We start from the raw sequence: 18,085 nt of genomic DNA on the forward strand, positions 1-18,085 counted from the left end.
CCATACATGATATATGATATATAGTGCTATGATTTCCTACAAATTCACAATTGTAAATATAGAATATAATAAGAGTAATAAATCAGTGTCAGGATGTATGTTGTAAAAGGTTTCTTTCTACTTGCCACTGGATACTTGTTAACATTTTATTTACCTAATATAACCTGTCCCTATTAATTACAGTGAATCGGGATATATAGGCCCATTGAAAGTTTGTTAATTTTGTGCAAGTATTCACAAATCATTCAGTTCCCCAGTCTATAATTGTCCACCATATAACAAAGAACAGAGACCATTATGTAGCACCGGATTTTTAATTTATTAATGTGGTGATTTTTTTTTTTTTAAAAACCTTAGTTTTAGAAGTAAATAAAAAAAGAAGAAAACAATGCTAACAAAAAGAGAATGTACTGGTTAAGTAAAACATTGTACACTGTAGTTTAAATACAGTTATGTGTAATAAAAGGAGGGATGTCTAGACACCACAGAGCTTGGAAGGGTTATGTCTAGAGGAGAAAGGACCTTTAAATGGGACACACTTTTATTTTTTTTTAATAGTAAATTTAAAATGAGGAGAACAGATGAGCCTGTCCCATTACACCAAAAATATTATCCAGTCATTTTTACCCAGGCTAGATTTCTGAAGGCAGGTCCAAAAGTACCTATCGATGTGTGAACGACCCAAACTTGGGTCTCATTATGGCAATGTTAGGCTCCAGTGTGTGAAACTAATGCTACGAGTATTGTGCCTGCATTAAACGACAGCCTCTCTGTCATCAAATCTATGAGAAGGTTTAGATCATTAATTGGGTAGAAATCTGCAAAACCTACTTGTCAAAATGTCTGCAACCAAAGATTTCTCAAAGAAGTCTTCTCTGATTTGTCATGTTGCTGTGGTACCGTACAGAACCTGGAGCACTACACAGCATTCATCTATTTCCCTGAACAAATGACACAGTATGAAATCAGACAGTGATAAAACCTAATAAATACATTTCATGCACTACCTGAAAAAGGGGCTTCCAGCTCGTATCCATCCATCAAGACACAAAGAAGCGTGTTAAGGTACAACTACAAGAGCAGAGAGGGAGAAATAAATACTCCCTTCTAGAGAGAAACAGACACCTTAGTTGTTTATGCGTCACTTCTGATGGAGGGGCTGCAAGTAGTTGATAAGCTATGCATTGCATGGCAATTGACATTGAGAGAAAATGTTAGCCCCTGGTCAGATATAGGTTTCTCAATGAACTGGTTATATGATATCTAAAATAAGGCTATAGATATCAACTTCCAAATAAAACATTCAGTCAATCCGTTGATGTCGTAGAAACATAGACTATGATGACAGATAAGAACCATTCAGCCCATCTAGTCTGCCCATTTTCCTGACTTAAGTCTCAGATCTTAACCAGTCTTCGGTCTCATCTTAGATTCAGGATTGCTTTATGCCTATACCATGCATGTTTAAATTAGACTCGTGCATTCGTCTTCGGGCGAACATGAAAATGAACACGAAGAGTGCGTTTTCGTGTTCGTTCCAAAGACACGCCGAAGAGAAGACAGCGGCGGTAAAACGTAGGCGAAGACGAAGACACACACCACGAAGATCTTCGTGATCGTCTTCGTCTACCACTCTCCCTGGTCCCTTCCCCTTCTAACTTTCCTTTGCATCGCGGCATCGATTATCCCCCTCAGCTAAAAATAAATCTTTGCTGGGACTGAGGCCTGCTGAAGTTTAGCTATTAAAGGGTATGTCCCATGGAATATTGCGGGTTTTAGAGATAACTATATACATTTATATAGTTTAGCATTGCATAAAACCATTTTTTTATCATTTTCAGTAAACCAAGATTATCTGCAGAGCTGGAGGCTTCCGTTGTTAGCCATGTGATGCTTTGGGTGACTTTGCCTGTTTAGACACCACACTGAGTTAATTTTTTATGGCAACAAAAACAAATTTGCAGACTTTCAATAGTCAGCAAGTCAGTGACTGGGTGATTAAGACCGAGACATTCTATTGTTTACCACAAGCTACTATAATAAGGAATCAGGGTGTTTAGATTGGGGTAAAACAACAGAGCTAGAACATACTTAAATGACTTATATGCAACTGTCTGAAAAATATTATGTAAAAACTAGAACTACTTTAAAAAAAACCAAAAAACTGCGCAATGCGTTTGAAAACTCACTTTAATGTGATACTAGTAATAAAAAACATTTGGCCCTTTAAAGTTGTGTGCAGCATTGCTACAGCCTACAGCAAGGTCAGAATTACATGGCACCAACAAAGTTAAAACTCTTCCGCAAATCAGAGACATTCAGTGTTTAATAAAAAATCTAATAAGCCTCAACCGGCCACCGAACATTCATTTGTGACACAAATCTGAGAAATATTTTGCTTTGTATATTATTCTGTAGTATGTAGCATTGTAAGGTAACATTGCTCAAAATGACTTTTGTTTTATTAAGCTTACTTAACCTACAAACCTGTAGTTTATGATTACAACGTAATCTTGTAATTTTTTTTAGACTTCATCTCCTATACGAAAGTCTTACTGTGCTGATTGCTTTATAGAAACATCAATGAATTCCATGTTAACTCCTTTCAGCATAGACCTTCATTAGGCAGATGGTGCCCCAGGAGATTAAGACAGATTTTATCACAGTGTGATAAGTATTTAATATGTTTCTCTAGTATATTGGGGAATTTAACAGTGCATATATATATATATATATATAAAACACTTTCAAAAAGATGGTCAGCACTCCAGGTCTTTAAATTGACAATTTCATTTTATTCAAAGTCCAGTCGACGTTTCAGTCATTACTGACTTTCATCAGGACATATATTTGAACTAAAACAAACACATATTTATAAAAAAATAGCTTGAGAACTCACCAATCTGAAGTGAGTGGGTGTGTGCTGCAATCGGCGTGTCAATGCCATTAGTGAACATGTGTGTAATAACACTGCTCATACCCAGAAGTGCAGTGTAACATTATTGTGTTCCTGTTACTATAGTAACACAGTTTATTCAGTTTGTGCACAATCAGAAATGTTTTAAAATGATGTGAAATATGTTCTGAGGCCCCTAAGAGCTCATTATGTTAAATTTAAAGTGCTTATAATGTGCAATTCTGACAAAGAAAGAGAGAGAAGCTATCAAAACTTTGAGGATGGACAGTAACATAACAATACGACCAGCTGATAAAGGTGGTGGAATTGTCATCCAGAACTATGTGGATTATTCCAAAGAATTGCATACTCAGCTAAATGACAAGCATACGTATACGGAATTAACGGGTGATCCAACTAGAATGGTACAAACCAAGGTGGAGGAGACCCTAAGTACAGGACTGCGCATGGGAATCATTGATATGAAATTGTACGATTACCTGATTAAGAAAGATCCACGTACCCCAATTATTTATAGCTTGCCAAAGATACACAAGCATGCTCAAAGACCACCTGGACGCCCCATCGTCTCGGCGATAGGTGGTGTCCTTGAACCAATAGCGAAATGGCTTGATGCACAATTTAAGGATTCTGTTGAGGCTATCCCCACAATCATAAAAGACACAGGTTCTTTGATACATCAACTGGACTCTATAAATGAGGATCTGCATAACGTCATTTTAATATCCATGGACGTTAGTAGTCTATATACGGTCATCCCTCATGAGGAGGGTGTGGAAGCAATGAGAAGGCTACTCTTAGATTCATCTTTATATCATGGTCCCCCCCTGGAATTTACTTTGGAGTTACTAATGATCACATTACAATACAATTATTTCCGCTTCGAGAATAAATGGTATATACAAAGGTCGGGAACATCGATGGGAGCAGCCATGGCGCCCATGTATGCTAATGCATACATGTATGAAGTAGAAAGACGTACATGGTTAAAAACACATGCAAATAAAATCTTGAGGTATTTTCGATATATCGATGATGTGTTGGTACTATGGAGGGGTACCGTTGAGGAAGCGGAGATGTTTGTTGTGGAGATAAATTCTCTACCAACCCCTATTAAAGTTATTGCTCAAATAAGTTCATCAACTATCAATTATCTTGATTTGTCTATTTACATCGAAAATAATAAACTAAAGTATTCCATGTATAGTAAGCCAACGGATAGAAATACTCTACTACATGCCGAAAGTGCACACCCTAATCATTTGAAAAGATCCTTACCGTATTCACAATTTATTAGAGTGATCAGGAACAATACGGATGAAGATAAGAAACAGGAACAGTTGCAGTTGATGTACAATAAGTTTATGGCAAGAGGTTATACTACCAAGATCTTGACAGCAGCTATGGAAAAAGCTACACAGTCGCATACGAAAGTTGGTAAATCTTTGAATACACAAATGGTATGTACAACCACATACAATGCTGGATCTCAACATTTAACTAGAAGTATTAGGAAGAATTGGAGTATACTCACCTGCGACGCTTCCTTGCCTCAGGCATTCCATCAGGCCCCGCTAATGAGTTACAAGAGACAAAAGAATCTAAGGGACCTCCTGGTACGGACTGACCAGGTAGAGAGCTACTCAGAGGGTCGAAGTAAATTTAAGAATTATGGGAGTGTCAGATGTTTGGGATGCGTCACATGTGGACATATGACTCCAGGTAAAACATTTGCACACCCACATACAGGCAGAGTCTACAACATCAGACATCGGATCACATGCAAGACAGAGTATGTGATCTACAAGATACAGTGTCCCTGTGGCCTTGCATATATAGGCAAAACAGAAACTACTCTAGGTGAGCGTATTAGGGGTCATAGATCCAGTATTCGGGTAGCCTACAGGGATGGGGAGTCTGATAAACCTGTGGCAAAACATTTTTTGGATTTTAAACATCCTCTGACATCCCTCAGGTTTATAGCAATTGACCACGTCCCGGAGTCATTGAGAGGGGGCGACCGTGGAAGGCACCTATTACAGAGAGAAACATACTGGATCTTTCATCTGAAGACAATGTCCCCCTTTGGATTGAATGAAAAGCTCACATATACATCGTTTTTATGAGTTATCTCGCAAACTGTATATAGTTAGTGTCCAATGCCTGTATGCGGCATTTTGGAGTAGGTACTGGGGGAGTAGAACACTGTATGTGACCGATATGTAACCCTTTTATTAAGCTTAGAACGTATTTGTGGATACTGTGGAAAATCATATAGTGTAATGTTTTGTGGTATATGGATGGAGTTATACCAGTAGAGATCTTTTTGATTTAATTGTGGTATCTGGTACTACATTAGACAATAGATACCCATGAGTTAAATTGTGTATTATAGTGTCTTTATGTTGAATTTAGATGTATACATGAATAAGGAACTGTGTTCAATAATAATGGACACACCAAATTATTAAACATGCCCTATATCTATACATATTTGAATTAGGGATTTTGGTAGATTCAAATTCCACTGATTTGTCCATTTAATAATAATGGTGATTTAAAGTGAGTTGGTATTGCATGTTGCATTTGCAGGCACTTTTTTTAGTGCTGCATCTATCGACATGCTTGGTTTTTAATGTGATGTATCTTTGTATTTTAATAATAAAAGTATATAATGTTTTATGTTAGGGGTTAACATTTAGGAACATTTGCACTGTCACTTTAAATTTTGGACTAGTTTAAATTTTGCACATTTGTTATTTGTATTATTTGCAGTTTGCACAATTCATTGCACATTATTGGTACTCTTTGTCAGTATGTCTAGTAAATACCTATATTCACTATATGACATATTGTAGATATATTTAACATTTATAGTTAATCCCCAATTATGTTTGCACATTATAAGCACTTTAAATTTAACATAATGAGCTCTTAGGGGCCTCAGAACATATTTCACATCATTTTAAAACATTTCTGATTGTGCACAAACTGAATAAACTGTGTTACTATAGTAACAGGAACACAATAATGTTACACTGCACTTCTGGGTATGAGCAGTGTTATTACACACATGTTCACTAATGGCATTGACACGCCGATTGCAGCACACACCCACTCACTTCAGATTGGTGAGTTCTCAAGCTATTTTTTTATAAATATGTGTTTGTTTTAGTTCAAATATATGTCCTGATGAAAGTCAGTAATGACTGAAACGTCGACTGGACTTTGAATAAAATGAAATTGTCAATTTAAAGACCTGGAGTGCTGACCATCTTTTTGAAAGTGTTTTATATGGAAACTGCTGGTTACTAGCACCGGGCTTGGAACATTTGGAATGGTGTGCAATGGACTCTGTGAGTAAATATATATATATATATATATATATATAAAGCAAAAACACAGCAGAGAAAAAACAAATTTTTATAGAAAGTGAACTTGAGTTCAAAGTTTGAAAAGTGGTCTTATCACCATAGTAACCAAAGAAATATTTCTATAACATGCTTGAACAGAATGTATGCTGTTCATTTGACAGTTAGGTTAACCATTATATACAGTCTGTGCAAAAGTTTAAGGTGTGTGTGATAAAATGCTTTCAAATAGACATGTTAGCAGATTATTTTTTAGCGTTTACCAGAATGCAAAGCGAGTGAACGTAAATCCAACATACATTTTGCAACCAACACTGTGACTACCCTTTGCCTTCAAAATAGCATCAATTCTTCTAGGTACACTTGCACAAAGTCAAGAACAGCCCCGGAGGGAAAGACGAGGTACTTAAGCCTGGTTTAAGGGGTTAAGGGATGACTAGGCAAAAATTTTGGCACTGAAAGTGTTAAATTAGTGGCACATGCAGGGCCAGTTGAGAGGGGGTAATTACCCTCCCTGAGGGGTATATATTGAAGGGTCTTGCACTACAGGGGCAATTATTTTAAAGTGCATTTTCCCACCCATCCCTCCCCTAATTTTCAGCTTTTTCCGGGTACTCAGGTTTTTTACGCTGGTACGGTGCAGGAGTTAACCATCTAGGTATGGTTACTTGTGGTGCACGGAGGTGTAAGTGCAGGACACTCCAGGGGCATGCGCCCCTGTGAATCGTAGGGTCATGTGACTTCCGCGCTAGGGGACGCCGGCAGTTCCAGCAGGGATACAGGTGGATACGCCCATACCAGCAGGTTACTTATTTGGTTATTAAGTGGTTATTAATTGGTTACAATTGGTTACTATTGGTTATATCGTCATTTTGACGATAAATATTGATATACTGTGTCAAAATGTGTTGTGCTAATAATGGTTGACACTTTGTAAAACATTAATAAAAGTTGAGTGTCGCGGTGCCGTAGTTATTTGCAGTCCGCACCGCGGACAAATAAATTCCATATCTGACGATTAATAAAGTTTTGAAATAAAGAAGTGTCTCTTGTCTTATTTGTAAGAGGGACCAAAACTGGACGCTACTTCACTCAGGGATTTTGTAGGCAAAAAGGTATGTGATCATCAATTTCATATAAAGGTTGACACACAATAATTACCTAAAACAGAAACAGGTTGCGGAAGACACTTTTGTGTCAAAATTCATAAACCATGGCAAGACACAATACAGCAAAAGCCTCTTACAAGCAGAAATGTTAAGACAATCAGTGGTTTCCAGATGTTCAGTCTAAGCTCTTTTGAAGAAGCCCAAACGGGCAACGTTGATTACTGTAGATGCCGTGGTCAGCCAAGGAACCTTAGTGCAGTAGATGAATGACACATGCTATATGATGAATGCTTACTTCCCTTCACACTCAGAAGATCTCCAGCAGACATTCTGTAACAGACAGAAGGTATACCCCAGACCTGATATGAGCACTAAACTATGCAAATATATATATTCCTATATTGGAAGAGTTTAATACCTTGCATTATTATTATTTTTTTCAGAAAATAAACATTAATATTTTTTTATATCTGTATCGGATATAACCTGTAGGCACATACAAAAACATACAAACATTTTGTTTTGGGTCATCCTGTTTTTCTATAACTACATGTAACACTTCTATGTTATATTAACACTTCTTAAATAACAAGCACAACATGATAGAAGCGAGGCATGAAACCGGGTCTGAAACTATAGAGAGGAGTGTATTAAGATTAGGTAATTTATGTCAAGTAGCCCTTATCGGCTAGAAGAGTCAGGGGTATATTTTTCTGCAAATGGTATATTAATTCTACTTGTCATGCTGGTGGACTGCCAGATTCAGTGCATACTGGAAATATCTAATCTAATCTGTTATGCAATATTACAAAAGGACAAGTGTATATTAAACTTGAGAAAACTAACGTATATTTATCAAATGACACTGTTAGTCCAAGTAAGCTTGGTATATGCATAAAGTTATCCTATGAATTAATGGCCCAGTTGGTTCTTTTCTGTTGTCACAATCCGCGTTTCAATTAGTTTAACAGAAAGTGAATACTTTTTCTATATAAAGGAACCGACTTTACCAAATTTACACGGTACAAAAATTATGGTTTGTGTTGATACGAAAACAAAAAAATATAATGGCCACTGCAGTTTCATGCAGCAGCTCTGATTGATGTAATAATAATATAATTATTATTATATACAAATATATTGCGAATTTTAAATGAGTTAAAGCACTCACAATTCATTTTTTTTCATTTTTCATATTTTTCTATGAAGTATTGTAATATTCTCAATGTAGGCTGCAAGTAATCTCACCGTAAAAATTATAGATTTCTGGTTTAAAGATTTATGACTATGAATTTCGCTAGATTGAGGGAAGAAAACAGGGTATGTGTTCTCAGCCTGTGCTTTGAAAGAGAAGGGAGCTGGCTATATGCTAGAGGTTAATCAATTTAGAAGGCAAAAGGGGACACGCACAGACTGGCCATCTGGCACACTGGACAGAATGCCAGTGGCCGTAATGCATACATATGGATACTGCTGCTACAGTGGTCCTGTAGAGGGCACTTTAAGGCTAGTGGCCACCAAATGACGTACATGCAGCCACCAGGGAACCATTGCCCTGTCTACCCTGCTTAATGTTTATTTTTTGTAATTTGCCAGAGATCTTTGTGCTTTGAGTGTTTTTAGAATATTAATCCAGGTCTAGCTATCAGTTCGGTACTAAGGTTAGATAGCCAGGGAGCATATTGGAAATTAAAATCTAAGGATCTGGCATTGTTTTTTTTTTAGGGAAAGGGGTGGGATGTTTTACAGCTGAAAAGCTAATTGCTTCTTATACTAAAAGACAATGATCCAGAAAAAGAAATGAAACACCTCTAATCTGGAATAATTAAAATATGGCAGAAAAGGAGAGCAGCACCCTCTGCATGCACATGCTTAAATTACTTAACTTTTTTGTCATTTCCTATATTTCTGTGACTGATTATGTACTCCCTACAGAACCTCGCTGCCCAAACCTTTCAAGCTCGCTGGCACAGATCAACTACTGCTGTGGCAGCTATTCCTAAATTATGAATGTCTGTGTTTAAAATGTGCAAGATACTGCGGTTTCTATACGTTGGTAAACACACATTCTCCATTTGTTTGCTGTGGAAGCTATCTCTGCATGTCCTTTCACCTCCCGTGACACAAAGCATGCTTTGTAACACCAGCCACTAATTCTGTTAACTCTCTAATTGCCGCAGGACACCAATGTTCTTAATTGTGGGTATACACATATAGTATTGTGAGGGATCTGTATTTGTCAGAGAGAACATTAGGCTATTCTCTTGCCCAAGAGCTGATCTTTCACCTCTAAACAGACATGTGGGTTCTGTAAGAAAGTAGAGGCAAACAGCCTACAGAAGACATACAGATCACAATGTATCAAAAGCAAAAACAAAATTCATCATCGCCGTGAGTGATGTGAATAACTCAATATTTAGTGACTAAACACCCATGATTACCCTGAGACTCCCGTCATTCCTCGGTGGGCCTACCTACATCTCCCTGCAGTAGATTGTTCATCGGGTTATATTATAAGTGACTGACACCATTTTCAAAGAAGCCACACAAACTATGATTATTTTTAAAGGCTGGTTTTACACATTTAATGTCTCCATAGTAACCAAATGCTCTTGAGTGATATTTACAAACCATGTCAAATCTCTTTTGGTGATGCGCATGGAGATTGCTTGATACAGCCTTAGCCTTTTTGATATTTTGTATTTCTATTATTTTCTGGATAATTATGGCAACCTACAAATCTGATATGGGTAACAGTAGAAAACAGCGGTAAACAACACAGGAACAATATCTTCACAAAAGTCACTAGCCAAATGTTTTTTGTTGATAGAAGTGATGTATTCCTTTTATCTCTATTGTCGATGTTCCCTATTGACTTCTACTCACTGTCACTTCTGCTTACATACAAATAATATGCAGTGAAAATAACAAAAGCAGAAACAAAACAGAAACACAGCAACAACAGCAAAACTGCAGTGCAAAACAGAAGCATTCTTAACCCTTTATGTGATAGAGGCTTGTGATGTGCAGTGCTCGGTAGCCATCTGACCTTCGCAGGGTTAACCCTTGGTTGTTTCACAAGGACAGAGACTGATAGGTGTTAAATATTCCGTACGAATATACAGCATAAGCACACGTTGTGTGTGTGTATGTATATAAGAAAATAAAGTGTTGAAACAATATCAGGGTATAAGTAGGTGGTGGGTCTACCCCAGCTGGCTGATCAGAGTGACCTCCATGAGTATAGATATCTCTTCTTTTCTCTGTCATTCCACATGGAGAGCATCAAGGTAGAAGACCATGATTTCATTACCACGCCTGGGAGACTCCGGGTTTCTGGACATTTCTCCAGGCCCTTCTGTGCAGCATAAAGTTGTGGAGCAGCAATCCCAAAACTATAATGTGCAAGTACCCAATGTCTGTAACGTGCAAGTAAATAATATGACATTTGGGTGAGACCCAACCCCAATGTACAATTGATGATTTTTTCTTTATTGACTGACTGTGATCTGATTTTGTCAGTTGAGTATTTTATTAATCCAGCCTTTTTCAAGAACTTTTTTTTTAAAATAAATGAATTATACTTATTTTGATGTCAGGGACTGACATGTTCACTGCACACCTTAGCTTAACCCAGTTTTTTTTTTACCTCCCATATGCATTAACTCCTTGAGTACCATGTTTTCTGGGTTTTTGTCATTATATTTACTAGCAGTTGTCAGCCCAGAACAGCAGCTTTTCTGACTCTGTGTTACCGAGGGCACAAAGGCAACAGAACTGATGAGTCCTGCTGGGAACTAATGGTTGATGATGATTGTGTAGTTCCCGCATTTGTGTGCAGATCACTTTTTATGTGTAATGTTTAGTGCAGGCTGGTCTTATTAAACGCATAATGTTGTTACAGCGATATTAGACACGTATTTCCTTTTTTTTTTCATTTTAGGGTGAGACATTTATGAAAGTTCCCAGGTATGGTTATTACCTTGAGTCTCTCACAATGTTCTGACTGGTCTGAGTTGGAAACCTGATATGTGTGTGAAGATGTTGGAACATATATCTGTACACACCCAGCTGCAACATGCCCAATAGTTACATCAATGTCTCCCCAAATGGAATAATTGAATAAATGGAAGTATCTCCAGCTCACAGTTTCAGTTTTTGTTTGTATAAACCATATTTTTATTTTTAAGTGTGTTGGTGTTCCAGATCATACATGTGTTGTACAGCATTGCGAAAAAAATATATTTTTTTATTCTCGTGACTTCTTTTGACAGCTGCTTTCTAAACAGACGGCTTTCATAATGACCCAATCTGCTGGCAATAGATAAATACTTGAAATCTATAAATTCAAGTCAACCATGTTTGCCCAATATGAGCGGTATTAGGTTTACAGCTACCCAAAGGCAATGTCTTTTCTGCCATTTTATGCATGAGCTGGCCAGAAATGCAAATGCCCTTGAGGGGAAGGAGTAACATAAAATTTATTAAGATGAACTCACTAATAAAATCAACTACTAATCACATGAGCTGCCTGAAATCAAAATATAGACCTGGTCTTCTCCCAATGAAATATCCCATTATCTCTCTCTACTGCTTGGTTAGTCCTTGGATTGCCGTCACTGTTAGAACATGCAAAATTGGCAAATAGCATTAACCATATAGAACAGTACAGCACACATATAGCGCAGTTTAGTACATTACTGACCAGCTTTAGATAGCATAAAACTGTGAACACTTTACAGACCATTATATATAGCACACATATAGCGCAGTTTAGTACATTACTGACCAGCTTTAGATAGCATAAAACTGTGAACACTTTACAGACCATTAGCACACTAATGTAATACTTAAAAACACATACTGTGCTATACTGGTCTATAATTTCTTTAACACTTTATAGACCAGAGAGGTGCAGTACAACAGCTTGAGCAAGCAACTAGCAGAATTGCAACCAGATCTAGCAATATATCTGTTGTAGTTTGTGACTTTAATATGATTAGAATGAGTCAGAATGCTAGTTTCATTGATTTCTTAAGTAGACATGCAAAATATATTTGAAGCAGGTAAATTCATTTGCGCAATAATCAATATCATTTATCTGGTAACCCTACACTTGTGACTGAACACTGATATAGTACCATTACTACATATACTTAAATGCATTTATGAAACAACATACATTGCTTTATGAGTGGCATGGCTGGACTGGGGATTAAGAATAGCCCTGGCATCTTGCTGCCAGAGGTCATTAAAATGACTTACCTGTGGCCACCTGCTGGACACACGTGGTCACATGATACACTCGGCAGCAACAGCGGTCCAAAAAATGAAGAGAAACTGAATGTACAAAACTTATTGCTACTGTCTATCTGGAGTAAACATATTTTGCGTTACTCGCCCAGTAAAAATATTTGGGATATTCCTGCCCATTTTAGTTTTAATATGTTTATGTACATTTTACAGTAGTTAGCTCCAGTTTACAGTAGTAAAACTGTTTGGTTGGTTTTAAAAGGATAGTAAAATGCATATATATATATATATATATATATATATATATAATGTCATTATAAATAATTAACATAATTATTAAGATAATTATTTTTGAATATTATTTATAATTATTTTTTATTGATTTATAGTGCCATCCTTTCCCTAGCACTGTACAATGGGTAAACAGGACATAACATGTAGCGCATCACACTTTTGGCCCTGCTCAAACACACTTACAATCTAGTAAGATCGTTAATAAATCCCAAGTACCATTTATAAAGATATTTTTATGTCTCCATTTTCTTAATGATATCATTTTTTTAGATGGGGATTTGGTACTCATGGACACTCATGCTTAAATTAGTGAAAATAACTGATAGAAACGTAGGTGGATCTATTACCGTAAATAAGAATCTTATGAAGCTACATATGACCCATGTTTATCTACTGTCTTTCAATATTTTAAAGGCCCAACAGGTCTACTTTTGTTTTACACGTTGTGGATTTGGGACAGGACTTTTTATGTGATTTTGTGAGCTTTTGAGAGCTGCCTATTTAAACGATAGGTATGGCCTTTAGAGGGAAACAATGTATTTTATTTATAAACACATTTCATACTGTTTATATATTAACAGCATTGTTACTTTTAGGTCTATAGAACATAATTTTATACCTAAATCCACTAAGCATTCTGAGCTCCTCGAAAAGAAGGATTTGAGTGAAAAGAGGAACTTTCCCTCCTTAAACAGAACATGCACTTTTTTGTGTATGCGTTAAAACACACTCATAGAAACACATAGAATTTGACAGGAGACAACAAACATTCTTTCCAGTGTTCCTGCCGTAAAGATTCAAACCTTAATTGGTCCCCACGGTCTAATATTCAGGATAACCATATGCCTACTCCAATACATGTTTAAATTCCTTCATTATATGAACCCCTACCACATCTGCTGGGAGGCTGTTCCACTTATCCACTTATTCCCTTTTTTTATTTGAAGTTGGCATATTTGCCTTTGGTTATGTCCTGACTGGGGTTACCAAGGGGGTCGGGTGATACAAAGAGAAATATTGGAAAAGGTATTGGGAAAACAATCTCAAACCACTGTGATGGGACTTTGGGATACCGAACAATTTTCCAAATGGATATTGGTTACTATGGAAGTGAAGTTAATCGAGGGTTGAAGGGGGGGGGGTGAAGAAGGAGGGGAAAATGAGAGACCAAATAATCCGCAAATGCTTCAAGTGAAAGAGAACTGGGAACCAAAGTCCTGGATGTCGGTAGATGAGCCTTCAGAATCTGGGGCTGCTTGATCAGTAGGGTGTTCCCTGTTCTGAAATAAATATTAAAATAAATATTTAAAATACACACATACACATACAGACATATATACTATTATTATTCTTATTTATTGTTTTATATAATGCCATCAAATTCCGTAGCACTGTACAATGGGGTGACAGGACACAACAAGTAGTATGTAACATAATTTAACTTACAGAGACAACATAGACATATATATAAAATTGGGCATGGTGGGGCACAAAGTGTGATGGAAAACCCCTCCACTGAGAATTAGGTAATAGCAGTCATTATCAAATCGACATCCACCGGCTTTTCCCACAGAAATCTCATAGTCCTGCCACCGCTGCAAGGGATTCTGGGTAGGCATATGCAAACGAGGTATGAGTGTGTAAGTGCGTGCGGTGGAAAGGGAAATAATACGTCGGACTCTTGCGAAAAATGTAAGGAGGTGTGCTAATCCTTCAGACCCTCATAGGAGGTTAGGAAAAGTGGTGTACCAGACCAGCGGAAACATATAGAATGTAAAGCTTCTTAACTGGAGAGATAGGGAGCACTGCTGACAATGTGTAACTAGAAAGAAAATTAGGAGTCCGCGATAATCCGTGGGAATAAATGAGGATATTTATTAACAGATCAAATAATACTGGAGTATATGTCTATACACGAGCCTTTATGCTAAGGGCGAAGAGGCGGTAACTACATACTGAGTATAAATAGATCTGACAAGGTCCCACATGCCTCTAGATTCTCTGACAGCAGCACTAGGGAAGCCGGTACTACGGGAGACGGAGAAGCTGGATAGCACAGGGACCCAATAGCAAGGAATTTAGGAGCTGCTGAGCAGAGCTCATTGCCTAGCAACCGGGGCGGGCAAGCTCCAGAGCCGCAGAGAGCCCACAGAGTTAAAGAAACAAACTAACAGAGCTGAAAGAAATTGGAGCCAGATAACAATCTAAGTTTGATGGGTGAGGGTGATGGGGGTACATTGGAGCAGAACGGCAGATACCCACGGTGCCGTCGGCGGCTGTGAGCAGCAGCTACAGAGGAGCAATGGGTTCCTCTTTATACCGAGAACTCGGTGTGGCTGAATCCAAACTGCGCGCGATTTCTTGCAGAGTGATGTCAATTTAGGAGGGGCTTCATTAGAGGGGTTTAAATAGACTTCCAGCCCCTCCAACAAATTCAGGCAATGCTTTAAACAATATATATATACACACACACACACACACTGCCATTCAAAGGTTTGGGGTCACTCAGCTGTTTTCATGGAAAACAAGGCAATTTCTAGCTGTAACATAATTGCAAAAGGGTTTTCTAATGATCAATTAGCCTTTTAAACTTAAACTTGGATTAGCGAACACAACGTGCCATTGGAACACAGGAGTGATGGGAGTGACAAGGGGTCTCTGTACGGCTATGAAAAATATTTCATTTCCATTAAAAATCATCCGGTTCCAGTTACAATAATGATTTACATCATTATATCTGATCCATTTGATGTTGTTTTAATGGACATAATTAGCTTTTTTTTTTTAAAAAACAAGAAAATGTCTAAGTGACCCCAAACTTTTGAATGGTAGTGTATGTATGTATATATATATATATATATATATATATATATATATATATATATATAGCATCTATCAAAAAATATACAGGTACAGAAATGTGATCACTTCTTATACAGGAGTATATACCGTAGTTATATAGTAGGTGCAAAACACATAAGACTCCATAGCAATAATTTGCTCATTACCGGCTGCTGTTAATGAATACACAATGAGGATCAGGAACAATTTTAGCGCAAACAAGAAAAGTAGAGCAATCACCATAGCAACCAATAAACTGTTTTTACTGCTTGTTCAGCATTTACTATTTTCCACTAGAATGACTCTTTAGTGACAATCGCTTATATTGAAGAATTAGATACTTAAATTAATCCAACACAATGAAAACATAATTCAATATTGCCTGGTGCGGGATATATATATTAAACACCTGAATGATTGATTACCTTGAAAACTAAGTGCAGATTAAAAAAAAATAGTTTGTCAGGTAGACTGAATACATTTGTTTAATGTTAGCATTAACCATTGTACCAGGCAGGCAACACTTTATGAATAAATCATCATGGGGATGCTTTATGACATGGTTTAATAATATAATGAAAGTCTGGATTTTTTATAAAACAAAATGTTTATATCCAGCCCAATTATTTCACCTAGAAAAGAAAAAAAGAAAAAAAAACATATGCGTCTTCTTTTCTTGAGATCTTGCCTCAGTGCTGGCAATAAAAATGTACAATTAGCCCAATCAGGCTGCAGATCCTAGATGTCACTGGTGAGCAAGAACGAGAGGGAGGACTCGGAGGCACAAGCCAGGCAGCTGGAAGTTGCAAGCAGTGATAGTGTGTCTGTGCAAGAGAGCAGGCAGCACACACAGTAACACACACTTCAGAGGCTGCAGCACCAAATTCCAGCAAACTTTACCGCACATGCATAGAAAGCTGAGGCAGGAGCAGCCACCGCTTCATAGGAGATCCATTGAAGTAGCAGTTTTAAGAAACAGGAGCGAGTACAAGGAAGTGCACCTCCTGTGCAAGTGGAAGCGAGAATAGCCTTATATTATTATAAGAGATCTGTGTATTCCGGGCAGGCTGCGTTCACCGGCTGGATCCATCACCCCCGTTGGAAGTAAGAGAGCAGAACAGATCTGTGTTGGAGAGAGCAGGAGGCAGAGAGCGGGAGGAGGCTGGGCAAGCAGCCACCGAACATGATTTGAGAGACGGATACAGCACCTAAGAGGAGCCGGTGGTCCTGCAGCTTCACAGACAAGCTGCCTACAGCCGAAGACAGCTGCAGTGAATCAGAAGGGGTCATACTGAACGGGCAAGGACATCTATAGCATACATCCACACTGCGATCAGTTGTGGGGGTTTTTTTTGCTATACGTAAAGGTGTGTGCATTACCCGGAGGCTGCTGAATATACGAGCGATACCTGTCTATTGGAGATCGGTTACTGGGGAGCGATCTGGAGATTAATAGAGCCATTTCTCGGAGTATTGGAGGGTTGGGGGGTTCTGCAGTGTCAATGCGGCTGTACTAAAGGAAGGGGGAGAAGAAGCTCATCTCCCAGGTAAGGATGGCTGGGGGGCAGGATTGGGGCAGAAGACAGTAATGTGCAGTATCTGTGCTACACGCAGCTCCTCTGCGAGGCATGCAGTTTAGGGCTCACTGCTATTTCTATACTCCCCGGGGGGTGGTAATTTTCTTGTGTGTTGCCCTAGTGACTTTTCTCTATGTATAGATATACATTGATATATAGGATGGCACAGCCAGTGCCAGACTTATGAGCCATGCCATGCCCTGCTCCATGCCTCCCTCATAAACGGTGATGGGGATTCATTGCCCAGACAGACCACTTTAGTTGGAGAAGCAGTATTGCAGTATGGTGAAGACCCCTTAATCAATGGATCCTGCAGAGCAAAGTGATACTGAGTGTGACTTTCACTGATTCTGCTAGTCCAGCAAATCTTTCCCCCTAGGCTACATGTTTTGGTGGCAGAAGCCTCTGATCTCCGGATTATATTTTCCTGCCCAAAATGTCCTTCAAAAAAGATAAATATCTACCTGCACCTCTCTCTGTTTGCTGTGTCTGGCATGTAGTACCGGTGACCATTTGGCATCAGGCATATATATATATCTATATATATATATTACATGTATGATTTTGCCCTGTTTCATTAAGCTTAATTAACCCCATAACAGCTAAAGCCAATTAATTTAGACTATCATTATGTTTATTAAGCAGATTAGTGTGCCTGTGCCATATTAGTGCTGGCAGCATGTGTGCTCGGATCTTCCCCTTACTAAGCCCTGCTATCCCCAG

The sequence above is a fragment of the Sceloporus occidentalis genome, unplaced genomic scaffold, assembly GCF_023333645.1.
Source record: "Sceloporus occidentalis isolate IW3139 unplaced genomic scaffold, rSceOcc1.0.p SCAF_31, whole genome shotgun sequence".
Lineage (NCBI taxonomy): Eukaryota > Metazoa > Chordata > Lepidosauria > Squamata > Phrynosomatidae > Sceloporus > Sceloporus occidentalis.